The sequence below is a fragment of the Anas acuta genome, chromosome 4 (genome assembly GCF_963932015.1).
Source record: "Anas acuta chromosome 4, bAnaAcu1.1, whole genome shotgun sequence".
Lineage (NCBI taxonomy): Eukaryota > Metazoa > Chordata > Aves > Anseriformes > Anatidae > Anas > Anas acuta.
Window position 1 is genome coordinate 62,455,020 of NC_088982.1, and position 20,256 is coordinate 62,475,275.

The window sequence follows — 20,256 nt, forward strand, 5'->3', positions numbered from 1 at the left end:
CCAGGTTGCATTCATTTCCTTTTCAGATTAATCAGAGATAAAGTGAAACTGACATCACCATCAATAAACCATCTATCCCTGTTACTCTGTACCATGTTCTGACTCCTCATGATGGGGGTAACAGAGCAGGTGTTTTGCTGGGCCTGTTCAGCGTCACATATGGATTATATACCTCTTTTGCTCCGGTTGTCATTCCCTTCATAACAGCTGCTATTTTTCCATATGTGAAGTTTTACAGCTGCTTGAAAATCCTAAGTGCTATGTTTCTGACAGTGTTTGCCTAGCTCTATCTGCTCACAAAAAACAGACACCTGACTCAAGACTTAGCTCCTAGCTAGCCTTTGGTTTGGCTGTACTTCCAATGAACACATCAGAGATGCGAATACAAAATACTCTTCATTTTGCAGTGTCACTAGCAGTTTAATCAAATTAGTTTGGCACCTCACTGATAACACAAGCTACTCCTCAAACCCTCAACAAAGCAAGCAGATCTGGTTACCGTTATCTACTAGGTAGGTACAGCCAAGTGTGCTCTTGCTAGGCTTCATTTTTCCCAACTCATCATTCATCCATTTGGTTTTGTCTGACTGAAGACTCTTGTTATCACAAGATTATTAGGGTCTAAAAATACAAATGCTCAAGTATATTGCCTGCAAAAACAGCCTTGGGCTTGTGCAAGTTATTTCATGTAACTACATGATATTTTTTTTCTCCCTAAGCTGTAGCCACTTTTCAGTCACAGAAAAACACATGCATGAAGAAACAGCCTGAACTTCCAGTAGATGATTTCAAGCTGCATTCTGCCTATGGCACAAGAGACAGAATACAAATGTGGATTTTTGTTTTCCAAAACAGATTTTCATTCCAGTGGTTTTAAGAATTAATTAGTTTTCACAGAGTCACAGCTTCTGCTTTCCTCAGTGTTCCTGGAGGAGTGTTTTTTCAGAGAAAGTACAAAGGATAAATTTGCTCCAGATTGCATTAATTTCCTTTTTGGGTTAATAAGTGACAAACCAAAACTGACACACCATCAATGAACAACCTATCCCTGTTCTGTACCATATTCTGACTCCTCATGATGGGGGTAACTGAGCAGGTTGCTTGCTGGGCCTGTTCAGCATCACATACATGCATCATATACCTCTTGTGCTACAGTTAGTATTCCCTTCTTAAGAGTTGTTCTTTTTCATGCGCACAATTTTGCAGCTGCTTGAAAATCCCAGTAGAAAATATGTGCTCCTGTGTTTCTGACTCTACCTAGCAAGATATGCACTGTCACCCAGCTAGCCAGAGACCTGACTGAGAATTCTGCCTGAAATGCAACTGATTCGAGGTCATTACCTTAAAGAATTAAAAATAGCAGATGTTATCAGTCATTTCATGTGCATATCTAAAAACTAGCCTCTCCTGGAAAGTTAGCTGTATGATACTGAGCTGATGTTGTACCAGATGGTTAATTGATAGACCACAAGGCATTTCTGCAGGGCAATAAACTGCTCATGCAATCCCAGAGCTCACCCTTCCTTTGCTTGACACTGACACCTTTCGAGCTAACCAGAATGTTTCTTACTGTTTCACCACGAGAAAACTTCTCCTGCAGAAACTTTTTCTAACCCATTTCAAAACGGATCTGTAGTGTGAAGCATGACCAGTTTGAGGGTACACAACACCGCAGTTTCTCTTTCACTAATTCAAAGCACTTCAGCTTTTCCTACCTGTGCTGCTGCAGGCCGGCCCTGGTGTCTTCCCCCAGGCCAGCCCTGGGAGCTAGGAGCCGTGCACTCTCCCGGCGGAGGGAGCAGGGCTCAGGCTGGAGGGCGGCGTGCACCACCTAGGGATGGCTGCAGGCTGGCTGCTCCTCTTGTCTTCCTGCAGTGTCCGGTGCTGGGGATCTCTGGAGGAAGGAAAGAAAAACAAGGAAACCACTTATCACAAAAACAGTGACAAGGGCTAGTGTTCTCTCCTCAGCATCACAACTTTTTAACTGGCTTTTTCCCTAACACATTATGTAACACCAGGTTAAGGGCATCTGCATCACATTTGTATGGATAACACATGGGGTTTAGAGGGCACAAGGCACTGGTACTGGCCTCACCTAGAGGAAGCAGAATGCAATGGGGAGGGTCCTGAACATTTCCATATGCATTTTTTTCTGTAAATCCAAAGTTTTCAGACAAAATGTCTTTACTACGAGGGTGCTGAGGCCCTGGCACAGGCTGCCCGGAGAAGCTGTGGCTGTCCTGTCCCTGGAGGTGCTCAAGGCCAGGCTGGATGGGGCTGTGGGCAACCTGGTCTGGGGGGAGATGTCCCTGCCCATGGCAGGGCAGTGAAACTAGAGGACCTTTAAAGTCCCTCCCAACTCAACCCCTTCTGTGATTGTATGAACAGAGTGCCCCTGCCCAGCAGGGCACAGCTTGGCAGGTCCCAGGCCACCTCTGCTGGAGCCTCGGCGAGCTCTCAGCCCCGCTCCTCACGGAGTACCCCCAGCCTGTTCCCCTCAGCACTTTTCTGCCTGGCACGAAGTCCCTGCCACACACACACTTGTCCTGCGTGCTGACAGAGGTCATCTTTGCATCTCCTAAATACCAGAGCAGGTCTGGAATAACTCTAAAGGCCAACTCCAGATTTCATGTGTGGAAATGACAACAGAGTTGGGCTAAATAGTTTAGTTTCAGGTCCTCACTGCAAGCCACTAAGGATTGACCAGCAAACCCCTTAACCGTAGGGAAGACATTATCCTTTCTCTTCTCACTAGTAAGCCAGATCATTGAGCAATGCTTCAACAAAGCCATAGGAGGAAGAATTGCATCTTTAGCAAGAGGGTGCAAGGGACACAGTCTGGAGGTCAGCTACTCATCCAGCCATCAGGAAGAATCTTTGTTCCTAAACATCCCCACAACTTTGTTTTCCAAACAGAAAATGTCCTGCCAAGCTCTCTAGACAGGATGATGGGTGTTTTAGCATCATTCACAAATAACTGCAGACGAAGTACTTCTAAAACCTTTGCCTCTCAAACAGCCATGAAATAAAGAGAGGCAATCACAAAAACTGCCATAGAACTGAACAGTTCAGTCAAGTGTCTTCACTTTTCTCCAAGCGTCTGACGATGAAATAGCAGCAAAGAATTGCAGAACCGACTGTAATGGATGTCGCTAATGGCAAACAGAGAAGGAACTCTCAAAGGAGACAAAAAGTGGCAAAAAGGGTCATTTATGGTTCCTTGGTTCTCTGTATAAAATATTAGCGTACTCTAGATCAGTAAGGCAATTGCAGAAGGTGTTGCCTTCAGGGGACAGTGGCGACCTGGCTCAGGAACAGCACGGCGACCAACCCCAGGCCGCTCGCTCCATCGGCTCACAGACACCAAAGGGCTCACAGGCCCTGGGCTTGCTCACTGTTGGGTCCATACCCATTAGCCGCTGCAGGCTGGCATACAGTTATCCTCCCATTCTTGTTTAAAAATAATCATACCCCCCCCCCCGTCAAAGATCAGTCTACAAGTTTGTTTTATATCAAACAGGAGCATATCGTCTCCCCCGAAAACACCATCTATGAGGGTGGAGACCATTGCAGAATGAAGCCCTTTATCCACAATGGCTTTAAAAATCACTTGTACATCCTTAGGGTTTATTGGTGAGTGAACCCTCTGCCCCCCGTCTGTCACCCAGACCGGGGGCGCTAACATGGCCGACAGAGCCCAGGCGGCACACGCAATCTTAATTTTCCTCCAATCCGTGACAGGAATTTCTCCCCCTCGCGGTGCAGCTTTATTTCGGACGGGGATATTTTTGCAATCTGTCCCCATTTCCTCCTCCGAATATGAATCGGTATCTGATCCGGAGTCCTGGCCCTGCCCCCCACCCCTGCGGGGGGGCCGCTCTCCGCCTCGTGGCTCTCCCCGCCGCCCTCTCAGCGAGGCGTTTGCGCCACAGGAGCGTGTTTTCGGATGGCCGCTCCGACCGGCTCTCTGCCCCTCTCTCACGCTTCTACCTCCTCCCCGGTCGTCCCCGCAACCGATTTCTTTCTCCCATTTCCACGTGTTAGTCACACCTAGCACTTCATCCCCGTTCCCGACAGAGGCTTCTTCGTCCCACCCTTCGCCTTCTAGTTCGGCGCCATACTGGGGCGCACATGGCCGTGGTCTCTCCCACATTTCCCCAGGCTCTGGTTCCCCACCGGCACCCCCGGCTTCCCCAGCTGAGCCACCCCATAGCTTCCACAACTTTGATACGACCTTCACAAGGGTTTCCATCTTCCTTGTCGGTCCGGGAGCCTCCTCCCCGCCGGGCTGGTGCCGCCGCTCCGGCCGCCGTTCACCCGAAGCCAGGAGCTTCCCCGGGTTTCGACACCACTTGTCCATCAAGGTGGGGGCTCCACCTTTCCCTACAGCGCCACATCTTCGGGCCGCCGGACCCTAACCACCCACAAGAAGGAAAACAAAAGGATGAAGCCCGGAAACCCGTGAGCATTCAAAACAATAGAACTATCCAGGGTAAGCTCGTTAAAAGTGAAATTGCTTCATGCCTTGCTCTTTCTGAACATTAGTTAGTGCCATTAACTCAGTCCATCAAAATGACGTGGTGCTTCACATCAGTCTGAGCACAGAGCAAAACAGGGGACCCAGTTGTGTTTTGGGCTCCCCAGAGGTGCACTGGGAATGCAGATGACAGAACAGGCACAGAAACACTGCATTCAAAGTGGAGTTGGTCTGTAAGAGGAAGAGCAGTTTAATAATACAGCTGGTGAGTAGCAGGGCAGACTCTAGACTTGTTAGCTGATTTGGCACTGCTGAGCTGGTGAAGCTGTCTGATGAGATGCTGCTTCTATTTTAACATTATGCCATTTTAGGATGGGTCTAGGATGTGCATTAATGTGAAGTCAGAAAAAAAAGTTTTTTGAAGCTAGAAAACTGACTGGGAGGGAAGGAGGGAATTAACAGAAAGAGCAGCTGGCTTATTTTTCAGTGACTTTTCTTTGTCTTTTCTGCAATGCACTGTGATCTAGACTGTTAGAGAAAAACCAGGAGCCACCATCCCAAGCTCTGAGATGCATTGTTATGGTTTTAGAAGTGTGAAAGTTTGTATTTCTGTGGTGTTCCTTACAATTTCTTTATGTGATACCAAGGAGCTGAAGTTCCACACAAATTTCAAAATAATTTTCACTCTTTAGAAGTCTTAAGAAGCTTTTCAGCCTCCAATCCAATGCAGTAATTTTATTCTACAACGTAATTCAGATGAAAAAAACTGAGTTCTGTGAAAGTATAATCCCAGCCTGTGCCTTAAAAATATCTGCTGCAATGAAGAACAATTTTGTAATATCCAAGCAATGTCTTATTAAATTCATTGAATATGTATAAACTAGATCTGTAGATATTAGCATAAGTAGCATACTTGACAAATAATTACTTAGTATGCAGTTAATTGTTCAATTATTACAAAATCAATTTGGAAATTGGAGAAGCCTTGTGAGTTACAATAAGACTGAAGAGCAGATAAAATGAAAAGAAAGTAACTTAGATGAAATTTTAATTGCATTGAACTCCATCCTTTTTAAGATAGCGTAGAGAGGCAGGCAATTTCCATCCTACTGCTCAGAGATATCACTTCTCTGCCGTTCGGATTTCTAACCCCATTAGCCCTGACCCTCTGAACCCTTGCTTGCACTGTGGCTTGACCTGTTGCATAGAGACTGTTAGCCTCACTGAACAGTGGGGATACTCTCCTTCAGAGAAGCTTACTCATGCGTACAAACAGGGATGCTTGAAAGCTTCTCCCTTCAATACTACATTATTGGGAAGCAGCTTTCTAAGAACTGGACTCTTCTCCTTCATTTTTGCAGGCTCAGCATAGGGCTTGCAGCAAATATAGCTGGACTGTTGGCCTGTCTCTGCTGCTTCCTGTAAGACCATGTTCAGCTTGAATGACCCTCCTTCCATGCAGATGTCAGTGTAAAGTTTGCTGCTGGTACTTCTACAGAAAGCTAGAGCTTTCTAGGCCAACTAGGGTGCGTAGAACAGTGCATCTCACTGGGCATTACGTATTTCACACTGAGGGAAAGGTGAAAACTTTTTTTTTTTTAAGAAAAGAAGAAAGGGAAAAAGCAGGGTGTTAGAGCAGCAGAGCTGAAGACCAGAGGTTAAACAGCTCTTTAGGAAGCAGCACTGCAGTTACTCAAGCTTAGCAAGGCAGAACTGCCTTGGAAGAGGCCAGCAGGATCTGGTGTTCACTTTCTCTGACCACCTTAAAGCATAGCCTCTCCTTCTCATATGCTGCTTTCCAATTCCCCTTTATCTTAGCTGTACCTAAACCTACTAGCAAGCCTCCTTTTCAAACAGCATTTCAAGTGAGAGAGAGTAACTGCAATTTTAATAAGGGACACTTTCAGATAGGTATTTATTTTTAGTGAACAGCCTGTTCCTCCCTCCTCTCCTTTCATCCCCAGGTAATGGGGTACACACCTACTAGATTACCTTTCATTCTTTGCCATTGGCTTATGATGACATTTTCCGCATCACTCACTTCCATCGTAGTCAAAAATGTTTGCCAAGATGCAATGTGTTCTACTGTTTATGATGCTAATAGTGAAACTCCCTCCCTGCCTTCGCCCCCCCCCAATTACATAGCATGCAAATATAGTCATTTACAATATTTGCAAAGCCTAATTTTTTTCCTTGTCCATTTAACTATTAGCAGCTGCATTCATCTCTTCCACACATCATATTGCCATTTCCTCACTTCCTCTGCTTTTCTCCAGCTTCATTTAAATGCTGGTAAGGACAGTAACTCCTGGACATTTCAGAACATCTCAGCATTATGAGCACTCCCCCCGAGTAAATGAGCCCCCTTTATGGTCCTGTGACCTTTTTTCCAGGGGAGGTTAGCTGTGGGTGAGAAGACACACACAGCTCAGCTGGCCAGGGGTAACTGTATGAAATCTAAGTCTTCACAATTAGTGAGATAAAAAAACCTTGATGTTTCCTAATTCTTTTGACAGTGAGAACAAGCTGCTTTGGAAAGGAGCTTTGTTTTGTCAGCTTTTGGGGTATACATCATTGTGGTCCTCATTCAAACACCTACATGTTGCTAACCACAGATGACTGATACTCTCTAAACAGTTATTGGTTGTATTGTTCTTACTCATACTGCTCTCTTTCCTTGGCATTCCTCTATTCTGTCACTTCAGTTGTCTGCTTTAACATGGCTGTGGTTACCCAATAAGCACACACTTTCTCTCGGAGTTGCACTACATAACACAGTTACATTACCTTTTCCCATCAAGGCAGCAGGCAGTGTTGAGATGTGTTAGGCATCAGGCATAATGCAAAGAAAAACTTGTTTGGGAATAGAGTTGAAGGTAACCATAAGAAAAACTCAGTGTTTGAAAGGTAACTTTGTCCCAGATGTTTCAAGGACTCTACCTAAGTGTTAACAAAGATGACTTGTTATTCTTGGTGCAAGGTTGTACTGAAGTGCTGGATGCTTACTCTTCCTCAGAGTTTTTCTGTTTCACTCAGCAAATACTGGAAAGTTTTAATTAAGATAGACCAAAAAGAAATCAATGAAACTTGTGCCACATTTATCTCAGCTGCATCATACAAATGCTGTAAAAATCTTGAACAAGTGCAATTGCCAGTAGTACTTCTGCACAGGATAATATCTGGTACTCAGCTTGCCAGAACAGAAAATGCAGTGGTAACTCATAAGCACTGAGTGTATGTATGCATGTATATACATATCAGCTAAAAGCTTATGTATGCCAAGCTAGTTTAAGTAGTACCAGGTCTGCTTGATGCTGCTATTCGTCTTACCATCCTCCACTCACCTAGGGCTGGGGAAACAGTCGTTTTGTGCACTGGTGCTGACTTACTGTATGCTCAGAGGCAAACTGCCTAGGATCATATCTGTAAAGATGTTCAGGGGCAGAGAACGTAAATAACAGTAAAACATTCCCTCATTGATATATTAAAGTTTGAGGTGATGAGGCAGTTTGGTGATGGAAGGAGTGGCATGTAGGTCCTTAATAAATGCCTGAAAATAGCCCCTTTGCATCCCTCACCCTAACTGGACATTCCTAATTTATCAGCTCCAGCATGGCTGGAAGCAATGTATGGAGAATGAACAATCTCATGTTATGCCCACGTAGGTGAACAGGTACATTACTAACCAGGCAGACTCACAGCACCTGCACTACCTGCAGGTCCCAGATGAGAGTGGCAGTTGCCCTTCCTGGCTGAATTGACCTGCAATGAAATCAGCATCTTCTGTCTGAAGAAGCCCTGCTGATTATCAGTTACTTACAAGGGTCATTCAAAAGCTGTTCTTGTAATGTGGGATATAAACCACGCTGTATAATAATTTACAACTTGGCCAGGTTTTGAAAAAGGTTTTATATAAGCCAGTTATAAAATCCTTAAAGCCTGCAGAATTAAAAAAAAAAAAAAAATGCCCCTGTAGCTACCTGCCTGGTATCAACAGCCACAGAGGTCTTCCTTTGTAGTGTTATGGTGGCGTGTCAATATTTGTCCCTTGTTATTTACACTTGAAAAGTAACACTCAAGGAAACACCAAGTTTCCTGTATTTAATAGGCTTAAGCTAGAGGATCCATTCTTTGCCAAGTTTTCTTGCTGCACCACTTGATGGCACACTTGCCTAAGCACACAGCAGCCTGAAGTCAGCAGAAATCAACAAGCAAATCCTGTCCAAAGTTGTTCTACTTAATTTGTTTTGCATGATGAATGTACCTGTTTAATTGATTAAATGAATCTAACGCTGTAGTATTGAGTGGAAATAAGCAGGGCAAACAAAATAATTATACCAAGAAAGCCCTGTATTTTGCAAATTTAATCCCAGATATTGCATGGGTAACTCATTACTTTTTCATTCTTTCAGCAAGTTTGGTAACAAACTTGTTTTTACCTTACTGAGCCCTTTTCAAGGGTTGCAGATTTTCCTTTCCTCTTTATAAGAATGTTTACAGCAGCTTTGTTCAGTGCATATGTTCATGCATTGCTCAGGGATTTCTTCTGTCCTTTTGGTTCAAAAGCAGCAATGCAGTAAATTCCTACCAAAACTATACAAGGATACCTTCTGTTTGGCTAGAGAGAAAATGGAAATTCATTTTATTGGTCAGAGGATATGAATTATGATCCAACTTCATATCAAAGAAATATTCTCAAGGGGGTTATATGAGGTTAATAAATGAGTATGTGTTGTTACTACATATGCTACTTAACTCTAGGTAGTTGTAAATACATGAGTGAATACTGCGGATGGTTATAAGCCAGAGGTAGAAACAACTTGCTGGTCCATTGGATTTTTTGACTTCATAGAGAATGTATTAAAACATGCATTAGCTCTTTATACACAGACTTTTAATGGAAATTGTAACTGACTGGGCTCTTAAGTGAAAAGTTTTTAGAGAATGGGGTGAAATTTGCAGAGGGTGCTTGACTGTCTTAGGAGCATCTTCTATTCAAGGGCTCGGATCAGAGTTCCAGATGAGAACGTTACTGGAAGCGATATAAGCAACTGGGTACCAAATGACCCCTAGATTTACCAAGGCCTAAGTCCCACAAGCATTTCTGTTTTAACTTTACATGATCCAAAATGCAGTTAGTAACATAATCTTACCTGCCTGTAACTGTCTGATCCCTTCCTGTTACTTCATTGGTTCTCCAGATGGCTGAATTAGCAAAATTAGCGAGTGCTTACCTTTGTTCTGTAACTATCCTCATTTAATTTTTGACTCTCCCCTTCTCCCACACTCATTCACTACTCCTTCAAATACACAGATAAAGATGGGTTAGTCTAAATCAGGGTGAACAGATGTTTTTAATCCCGACTGGAACATGATATGCATGCAACAAAAGAGGAACAGAGTGGGAGCATCATAAATAAATGTCATTATCAGGTAGCACCTGAGAGTTTTTGAAGCATATACTTCCCTGACTTCCTCCATTACCCAGTGAATTGCATTGGCAGTGATAATTACAGCTTTAGCAAAAATAACTGCTAAACAATGATAGCAGTAAAGCCCTACAGCCTTCCTCAATTATATGAAGTGGAAATTTAGTCCTTGAGTACTACTTCTGCAGCTGGCTGAGCAGTGCAAGAGCATGTTCTGTGGTGGGTTGGAGGATAGTTTGCAACAGAAGCAGATTGCTTGCTTTGCTCTGTGACCATCCTCCCTATACCACATCCAAAAACTCAGTAGCCACTTCTGCCCTGTGTCTAATATTGGCATGAGAATGAAAGCAACACATTGTAAGTTGAATCTACTCTAAGACACCGTGTAAGCTGGTGAATTTAGAAGAGGGTCACTAACATCTCTGTAGCCATCATTTCTCTCCTAGTTTTGCATCAGCAGCTTGTACTTTCACTGTTATTCATCTGTCTCAGCCTCAACCTCTTGATCTTTGAAGGCTATTTTGGTATTGTTAGCCTGGCCTTTCTGCCTTTTCTCCTTATCCTTGCGTACTTATGTTTGTCAACACCATCTGCACATATCTGACATTTACAAATGGGTCTTAGAAGCTTTTACTCTTACAAAGTAGAATTTTTTGTTGCTATGTGAAAAGAAACTAGGAATATTTCCACTAACAAAGGAAATACCTTTACACTGATTTGATCTAAACTACTGTTGTGGTTTAAGCTGGCAGGCAGCTAAGTACCACACAGCTGTTTGCTCAATCCCCCTGACCCACAGTGGGCTGGGGGAGAGAATTGGGGGAAAAAAAAAAGGTAAAACTCATGGTTTGAGATAGACATATGATATAAATAATTATATAATTCCATATTATAATTATATATAATATACAACATAGAACAGAAAAGGAAGAGAAAATAATGATAATAATACATAAAACAAGTGATGCACAATGTGATTGCTCACCACCTACCACCCTATGTCCAGCCAAGCACCAGTTGTCCCACCCTGGTCAATCCTTGACACTGCTCTGCAACAACTAAAACTTTAGAAGGAAAATAATACTGATGACACACTGAATTCAAAACACAGCACATACCAGCCACTATGAATAGAATTAACTCTTTCCCACCTGAAGCCAGGTCAACCACACAAAGTGGAGAGAATGAAGCAAATAAGAAGCTGTGAAGTCTTTGTCATAATACCTAGTCAAAGTAGGAGATTTTTTTCAGATGTGTCTAAGGGAGCATTTACTTTAGCTTCCATAAAATAAAGGGATTTTTTTTTGTTGTTTTGAAGTGAACAGCCTGCAAATTGATACAGCCTGTTAACCTTCCTGCTCTGCTAACAGTACTTTAAATAAGTAGAATGGTGTTTAGCTGAGCTTTACATAATGTAACTGTTTAAGAGGTTCTTTCTCAAAGTGATGCTTTTACTGTAGTACCTATTAAATGAAGACCATGCAAAGAATACACAAAGATGAGATGAATTTAATGCACTTTCCATAGCACAGATGCTGTCCCTAGTGGTAATTAAGGAGTTACTCTAACAACATTTTGTCAGGGGACAGTATTACTTCCTTCCTATTGACATGCAGCAGGCCTTCCATGAAGCACAGAACTGTAGGGATGGATGCTTCTTTGCTGCTCAGTGCAAAATGCAGGGTGGGGGGGTAATGAAGACATGACCTTACACTTTCTCTCAGGTTAGGAAATCCTTACATACTATATTATGGTTCTCACGTGAAGTACTTGGGCACAGATTTGCCTAACCAAATTGTTCACAGTGCTTGGAAAAGGTATGTAACTCTGGAAAGCATATAGGCACAGCACATGACTGATAGAAGAAAAATGGGTGCATTTGTGCAGAGCTTGTCCATTGTGCAGTTCTCCCCATAAGGTGACCAAGCTCCTAGCAGTGCTTTCTCCCTCTCATCATAATTTCTTGTGCCGCTTCCCCGTTACTTTTAGTGTATTTTGAACAGCACTTAACCCCAGCACTCTGACAGGCACTTTATCAGTGTAACAAAGCATCCCAAGCCTTGTGGGAAACAGAAGTAGTCGTCTGTCTGGAAGTGGCTAAGACTTACTACATGTTGTTATGCAGAGTCAAAGGCTGGGAAAAGAGAACTTGTCAGCTTTACCTTGATAAACCCATGAGTGTGAAAGACATGCCACATGCAATTTCCATTACCGAGATCACTAGGAATCCAAAAGAAGCATGAATGAGTGGAAAGAGTCAGGCGTCTGGAAAGTTATTCCAACCAGAAACCTTGGGCAACTTCAAGTGCTCTTCCAACTGTACTTGTGTTCCATAGGAAGAAAGGGGATTCTCAAACTGGTCTTTAAAGGTCAAGACAAAATAATCCATTACAAAAGTACATCAAGATAGCAAGATAGCTTTTCCAGATCACTCTATATTCCCTCTCCCCTCAAGTCAAAAAGAAGTTCTCTCACAGTAGGAAAGCAGTTTTAGTATCATCCAGAAATATTCCAGTGCTTCTCCATTCTGCTAGGACCATCTTCCTGGTTCACTTCAGAGCAGTGTACTGCATCCTCCCCTTTCCTTGTCCTGATACTGGCAACTTCACCCACAGATACAAGCATCCTCTCCCTTTGTGCTGGAGCAATAATATGGACTGTCAGTAGAGCTAGCTTCCAGAGACTGAGGATCTCACTTATAAGGAAGAATAGCTGGGATTCTACTCTTTAACAGCATCTCAAATTTTGAGGCTGAGTGAGCAACTCAGGAAAAATAAATTAGTATATTAGGCCAGCGAGGGGGCTAAAGCAGTTGTTGCCCCCTATGTGCACAATATCCATGTCCCACTGCTGGCCATTGGACCCTTGCAACATAGCCACCTTCTTGCAGCTGACATGAGTCCATCTAGGAGACGAATGCTCATCTTCCCAAAGCTGGCTGTTTTGTGTCATCTGGGAGTGTTAGAAGCAGCAAGGAGCCATGCAACTTGAACATGTGTTTGTCACTGGCTGAGTACACCTGCATAAGGAAAGGGGCTTCCTTTGGCACATGCTAAAATGTAAACCAGGCAACCCCTGAGCTCAGGCTTGTCTCTCAGCAAATGGTATGAGTGCTACCACAGGTTTTGAGCAGTACCTAAAATCACCAATGTAAGTGTGCAGAAACACAGTTTTTGAACAGCTGACAGTCTCCAGAGCATGAGTGCTTGGTTTCCAGTCAGCAGCTGTGTTTTTAAAAGTAATTGCAGTTAAGGAAGGAAGCAAGTTTTTGTTACTTGCATTCACCCCCTCACACAGAGTTTCCACACCTGAAAGCTGATAACAGCACTACATAATTTTGTAGATGTTAAGAATACTCTTTTGCTTAGGAAAAATAAAGTCTAAAACTCCAGTTAGTTGAAAAAGATGTGATATTCACATAAGACCTTTCAGACGAAATGTTTGTTCAACCATACAGTGCTAAAATAGCATCATTCAGTAGTTCAGCGGCATAGTTTGAAGAACTAAAGTGAGAGAATGGTTACTTTGGCAAGACGAGTAGAAGCAAAAACAACACAAAACACCTGAAAGACAGTGCAGTCATTGGTCACAGTCAACACGGGTTCATGAGAGGAAGGTCCTGTTTAACAAACTTAATTTCCTTTCATCACAGAATGGCCAAGGTTGGAAGGGACCTTGGAAGATCAGCTGGTCCAACCCCCCTGCCAAGCAGGATCACCTAGAGCACATTGTGCAGGATGGTATCCAGGCAGGTTTTGAATATCTCCAGAGAAGGAGACTCCACGACCTTTCTGGGCAGCCTGTCCCTGTGCTCTGTCACCCTCACAGTAAGGAAGTGCCCCCTCATATTCAGCCAGAACCTCCTGTGCTTCATCTTGTGCCTGTTGCCTCTCATCCTCTCGCTGGGCACAACTGAAAAAAGACCTGCTCCATCCTCTCGACACCCTCCCCTCAGATATTTATAAATATTGGTGAGGTCTCCCCTCAGTCTTCTCTTCTCAATACTAAACAGGCCCAGCTCTCTCAGCCTGTCCTTGTACAACAGGCATTCCAGTCCCCAAGTCATCTTCATAGCCCTCTGAGCTCACTCCAGTAGCTCCTTGTCCCTGTTGTATCACGGAGCCCAGTACTGGACATAGTGCTTCAGGTGTGGCCTCACCAGGGCTGAGCAAAGGAGGAGGATCACCTCTCTTGACCTGCTGGCAACACTATGTATGCACCCCAGGATATCGTTGGCCTTCCTGGCCACAAGAGCACATGGCTGACACATGGTCAGCCTGCTGTTTATAACAAGGTTACCAACTTAGTTGACCAAGGGAAGCCAGTTGATGTAATCTTTCTGGATTTAAGCAAAGATTTTGCTACCATTTCTCACAGTATCCTTCTGGATAAAGTGTCCAGCATACAGCTAAAGAAATACATGATATGGTGGGTGAACAATTGGTTGATGGGTTGGACTCAAAGGGTTATAGCAAGTGGGGTTACATCAGGCTGGAAACCAGCCAGTGTAGGACTCCATTACAGGGCCTTTTTAATGCTTTCTTAAATCACTTGGATGTAGGCATTGAAGGTATACTAAATAAGTTTCCGCATGTCACTAAATTTGGAGAAGCTATTCACTCCATCAAGGGTAGAGAGACCTTGCAGAGAGATCTTGACAAATTAAAGAGATGCACTATCACCAACAACACGAAGTTCAACAAGCGCCAAGTGCTGGATTCACCTCCTGGAACAGGCAAGCCTGGCTACACGTACAGACTGGAAAACGAGGCAGGAGAGCAAGCTAGATATGAGCCAGCAGTGTGCCCTGGCAGTCTAAAGAGCCAACCATGCCTTGTAGTGCACCAAGCATGGCATTGCTAGTTGATCAAGGGAAGGGATTGTCCCTGTCTGCTCTGTGCTGGTGCGGTCTCAGCTTGAGTACTGCGTGCAGTTCTGGGCACCACAATTTAAGAAAAAACTGCTGGAGAGTGTCCACACTCTCCAGAGACTGAGGAGGGCTACAAAGATGGTGAAGGGTCTAAAGGGGAAGATGTATGAGGAGAGGCTGAGGCCCCTTGGTTTGTTCAGCCCCGAGCAGAGCAGGCTGAGGGGAGGCCTCATGGCAGCCTGCAGCTCCCTCACGAGGGGAGCGGAGGGGCAGGCGCTGAGCTCTGCTCTCTGGGGACAGTGACAGGACCCGAGGGAACAGCATGGAGCTTGGATAGGGGAGGGTGAGGCTGGGGGTTAGGGACAGGGTCTGCACCCAGAGGGTGGTCAGGTGCTGGGACAGGCTCCCAAGGGAAGTAGTCATGGCAGCAAGCCTGCTGGAGTTCAAGAAATGCTAGGACAACGCTTTCAGACGCGTGGTTTGATTTTGGGTGGTCCTTTGGGGAGTCAGGACTTGGACTTAATGATTGTGGTAGGTCCTTTCCAACTCAAGTTATTTGGTGATTCAAAGTCTGCTTTTGTCAATCAGTATGAAGATGTAATTCAATTCAGTGCAACAGAAATCAATTTTTCTCTTAGGATCCAAGATAACCAAATATCACACGGACAGCTTAATTAGTTTAAGATCTTTGTACAACTTCACCTTTAAACTCTGGAAAAAAAAAAAACACAGTCCATGTATTTGTTCTTTATAATTCCTTTTTCCTCTGCTTTCCTGCTTAGAAAGAGGAGGAGGCTTGGTGAGCTTCATAGTGACAATAAAATCTTAGTCAAATTCCAGCTTGCTTTCTGAGACCAGGAGATGGAAGCAGTGCTCCATCAGATCCTACAGACCATCTCAGTATCCCTAAAACAAGCTAAACACAAGGAAGAACACAAAAACAGAGGTTTTCAAACCTTCCAAAAAAACATTTTCCCATCAGTAGCCTTCCCTAGAGAGGAATATCAGCACATAAACAGAACAAGACCTTCATTTAAACAGCTTTCTCTTCTCCAAAAATGTACAGCTATCCAAATCCTTTTCAGCATCGGTGGCTTCTCTTAAAGCCCCTGCTCTGCCATCTTGCAGTCCAGGGACTGCCAGGTCCTCACATTGGGGCTAGGAGCTCTCACAAAGCAACCGAACTCTCTCTAACAGACAACACAGAAGCCCTAAGTGGCATCCTGTACCTTTATGTTGCTCTGCCTAATGCATTTCCCAGGTACATTTTTTTGGACTTTCACACACACTGCCCTGCAAGGGACATTATGCCACACACACTAGAACAGGTCTTTGGGCAGGCCCTTGCCCCAGGGATGCAGAGCTTTTATCCAGCCGTCAGAGCACACAGTGCTTTGGAGTCAGGAGGCCAGCAGCCAGGTGAAGGAAAACCAGGGCTGCTTCACCCAGTAGGACAAGCAGGGAACACAGAGACCCACAGAGCAAGCAGGGCAGCAGCTTCACCGGCATGGTCATGCTGGCAAGAAGGGCAGGGCTGGTAGCAGTATCAAGTCCCAGCAGCACTCCAGAGACCATCAGGCAGACATGCACAGATGAAACAGCTCCTACATCAAGCTCAGAAACCCAGAGAGCAAAAGGGCAGGACCCAATTTACCTGCAACACAGCTCCCAGGAAGAAGGGAAGGGCCCAGACCTCTCCAGGCTTCCATTAGGCCATGGGTGGAGCCTGCAAGTAGGTCCCAGGAAAGGCTGATGAGGGCAGTTAGGGTCTTTTATCACCCTCCTGCCTTGCCAGCTGGCTCTTGTTAGGCTAAATTTATGGCAAGGATATTACCACTGGTCCTCCACATGCCCTTGAGAGATAGCGGACTCTGGTCATTGAAGTATTTGCTCTTTCAAAAGAGTTTTACTTGTTCTGAAAGTTGTAATCACACAGCTGTGCTCATCCCAGATAAAGTCTGTAGCGGTTGAGCTAAGTTGGCTGTTGCACTTGGGTCTATGCCTCTGAGTCCGAGGGAAGGGCTATTTCTGAAACTCCTGAGCGGTCTCTTTTGCAATTTGCCCTGAAAGACTCTGCTCTGTTCCTTTCCCTCGTGCACCTTGCTGGCTCTGAAGTGCTTTTGCAGGCTCAGGCCTTTGCCGTCAGCGCTGTCCTCAAAGAACAAAGCCAGGCCTGTGGGATTCACCGGCCTTCGGAACAGGCATGGTCCTGCTGTGCCTGTAACCCAACCTGAGCAGCCCCAGGCCAGGCAGGCAGCGTGGGACGGCACAGAGATTTATTAATGATTAATGTTATGTTCTCCAGACCACAGTAAGCACTTTTATAAAACCAGGTTCAGTGAAGGGGGATTCAGTGAGAGGGGATGGTTGCTTTAGCAGAGCTCCTTTAAGTGCAAAGTCATGATGTGATAAAATGAAAGATGGAAAAAACGCGTGGCTGTGCAACGTGCAGTGATAAAGATGATTATAACCTCCAGTTCTCTTTAAACTTACCAAGGGCAATGGGGTGAGGGCTTAGTTAATCAATGCTGAGGAATCCTTTCCTGCTATCTTTTCCATCAGTGAAAGAATGAAATCACAAATGACGAAGATGATTCATACCCAGCAAACAAAGGCATAAGAAGCTCAAAGTGCAGGTGGTTCAACACAGCTTAATTAAAACAGGCATTGCGGGATGCTGTTGATAATGCCTTCTCAAAGCTTTTTGAAGTGACTGCATCCCAATTAGATAAGGTCTTGAGATAAAACTTCTCTAAAACTGAAGGCAAAGAGCTTATTTCCGTGTCACTGGCCTACCATAATATTTATGTGTGCTGGGGCAGAAACTGGGAACCCCAGCTGAGAAAGCAGCACCAGTGTTACAGGCACTGGACCACCAACCCTAAATTGTGTTGGGATCCCTTTGCTTTTACCACCCATGTAGCTGCCTGAGGCTTTCACAGGGGTTACCTGAGTGAGAAGCTAGCTGCTGGCAGAAGCTGAGGCACAGTATAAAACCACAATCCCTCCCTCAGAAGTGCACACTTTAGAGCTTCTGTATTGACTCTTGGGTTAGTTATGGGATTGCAGAAGTAAAGATGTCAAGAAAGGAGTGTATGCGTATGGATGGGTATGGATTGTGGTCGGAAAGAGAAAAGCATTAAAAATATTTGGACTGGCAGGGGAAGCAAGTTGGGGTGAGACCAATCCTTTGTGGCACATCTGATTGCCCGTCACGGCAAGAATTCTTTGCATGGGTGAAAATTTTCATCTTTGGATTCCCATTGGAATGGGTCACATGTAAAATTAAGCATCTTTCCAGGATCTTGCAGCTTTTCTCTGCTAAGATAGACAGTGCCAGCCTTGCCAACACTGACATTAAGATCATCATGCTTTGGGCTTCAAAGATGAGAAGCTTAAACTTTCTGGTAATGAAAGCTGATATGCTCACGTAACCTCTCTACTCCAAGAGGCTGACCTTTCCAGGAAACCTCAAAAACCTCCAGCCTTACAAGGTTCATAATTAAAATCTCTGCAGGTCTGATTTACTGCACAGGATGGTTTAGGAGGCACTCAGTCCTGTGGCCATGTTGTTGCATGTTACTGTGAGCAGCAGAATTAAACCAAGCAAAGCTGGGGGAAAAGAAGGGAAAATCCTGCTCAGGAAGGAAGAGTTCTCTAATAGAAAATGTTCTTTTCTCTGTGTTTCATGAGTTGAAAAGTTTGCTGGGTAGTTTCAAACTGCAGCCCAGACCAATGTGTTGTGCAAAACACCCAGACCAGGGTGCTCAAAGCCCCATCCAGACTGGCCTTGAACAATTCCAGGGAAGGGATATCCACAGCTTCTCTGGGCAGCCTGTGCCTCAACACCCTCTGAGTGAAGAATTTCCTCCTAACACCTAATCTAAATCTGCCTTCTTTTAGTTTAGAGACATTACTCCCTGTCCGATCAGTATGTTCTACGAGAAAGACAAATATATTGAATCAAGGAGAAATTACAAAACTGTATGTGTAAATAAGTTACTTTTTTTTCTTTTTTTTTCCCAGTGAGTTTATTGAAAACTTACCAAACCTTAAGAGAAGAAAATCTTGAAAGAGACAGAGCTGATAGCATCTAGGATTAGACATCATTGGTTTGCAACCCATTTAGAAAAGGCAGTGCCATTCAGAGCTGCCTGTACAGAAATACTCTGTTGCAGTCATCTCTCGAATGCCGTGCTGAGTCTGGGCCTTGTGTTATCAGTGGGCAGAGGTCAGAGCTGACAGAGAAAGAAATTGATGAGCAGATCATTGACTTGGAATGAGCGACTTGTACAGTATGAGAAGATTAAAAGTACTAAAGTGATTTATGCCATCTGAGGATCTGAGCTAGCTAGTTTAGTTTTGGCCACTAGCCAACCCAAAGGGTGAGAATGGAGCTCAGCAGTCTGCAAATAACCAAAGGCTGTTAAATACCAAGGAGGAAATGAAATGATTTAATGAAGCACACAAAGGTGTAACCAGAAGTAGTTGGACTTAATTAAGGAAAAGAAAATTGTAAATGAGTATCCAGAAAGATTCTTGCTAATGAAATATGGTAATCTGCAAAATCACCTTTGCCTGAGACTTTTAAAATGGGGTGTGATGGAATACAAATATCCTGCAGGTCAAGAGAGGTTTGTGTGTTTGTGGCATATGAATTTACAGTTAACGTGGGGCTGAGCCAGCTGAGGGTTAGCAGTCTTGGGCTCATCACATTTAATACTTCCCTATAGTTATTACAAATAATACGTGCATCTAAGCCAAAGAACGGTTTTATGCCATGTATTTTTGAGAACCATAAGCAAGTATCCATATGTTTTTGCTACCTTTGCTCATGTGTAACTGCTCCTTTCTCTTCTGAAAAAAATATATATAAAAATCCAACCCCCAAAACCCAAGCACAAAACAGATAGTAACGAGTTTTCTGGTTAAAAAGTGGCAATGAAATCAGTATGTGAAAAAAAACAAACAGGTAGGATAGCCTTTGCCAAAGTTCTCAGATCAAAAGATGTTTTCAGATCTGTCTTAGAAAATGTCTACTTTGCAGTGAAGACATTGTGAAGAGTCTGTGCTGTCCTGTCAGGAAGGAAGGCTGAGCTTGGCTGAAGCGTTTAGGCATCCCTACAGTGCAAAGAAGAGCTACAGAATTGCTACTGCTCCCTTGACATTAAAACCAGTAGCAACAGACCAGGGGAGTGACATTTCCATTTGTGAACAAACTGTGAATCATTAGCTCAGATATTTGAGAAATGGAGATTATTCTGAATTTGCTAAAATGGCCAAATCTGAATTTATTTCACAGCTCATTAGGGAGCTGTGTATAATAAATTACCCAGCATGTTACGTTCAGCTAACCTGCCAACTCCCTGGTTTATTTTATGCTATTTTATGCTCTGTGTTGCTGAATGTGAATAAGTGCCTATTTGACCACCAGTGCTTCATTGTGCAAATGACAGAGACAGTGAGTTGTTAGAACCTTT

The 20,256-nt window shown here is 44.0% G+C and overlaps 1 protein-coding gene across 1 annotated transcript in view; it reads right to left on the reverse strand.

The window, feature by feature from the left end:
- LOC137855324 (maestro heat-like repeat-containing protein family member 2B) overlaps positions 1–16,589 on the reverse strand; it is a 79,741-nt gene extending 63,152 nt beyond the window's left edge. Inside the window, exons 1-2 of the mRNA XM_068679362.1 lie at positions 16,431–16,589; positions 1,716–1,894 (exon numbers count right to left, since the gene is read on the reverse strand). The gene's annotated coding sequence lies outside the window, so the exon portion shown is untranslated. The remainder of the gene's footprint in view (positions 1–1,715; positions 1,895–16,430) is intronic.
- Positions 16,590–20,256: the final 3,667 nt, after the last annotated feature.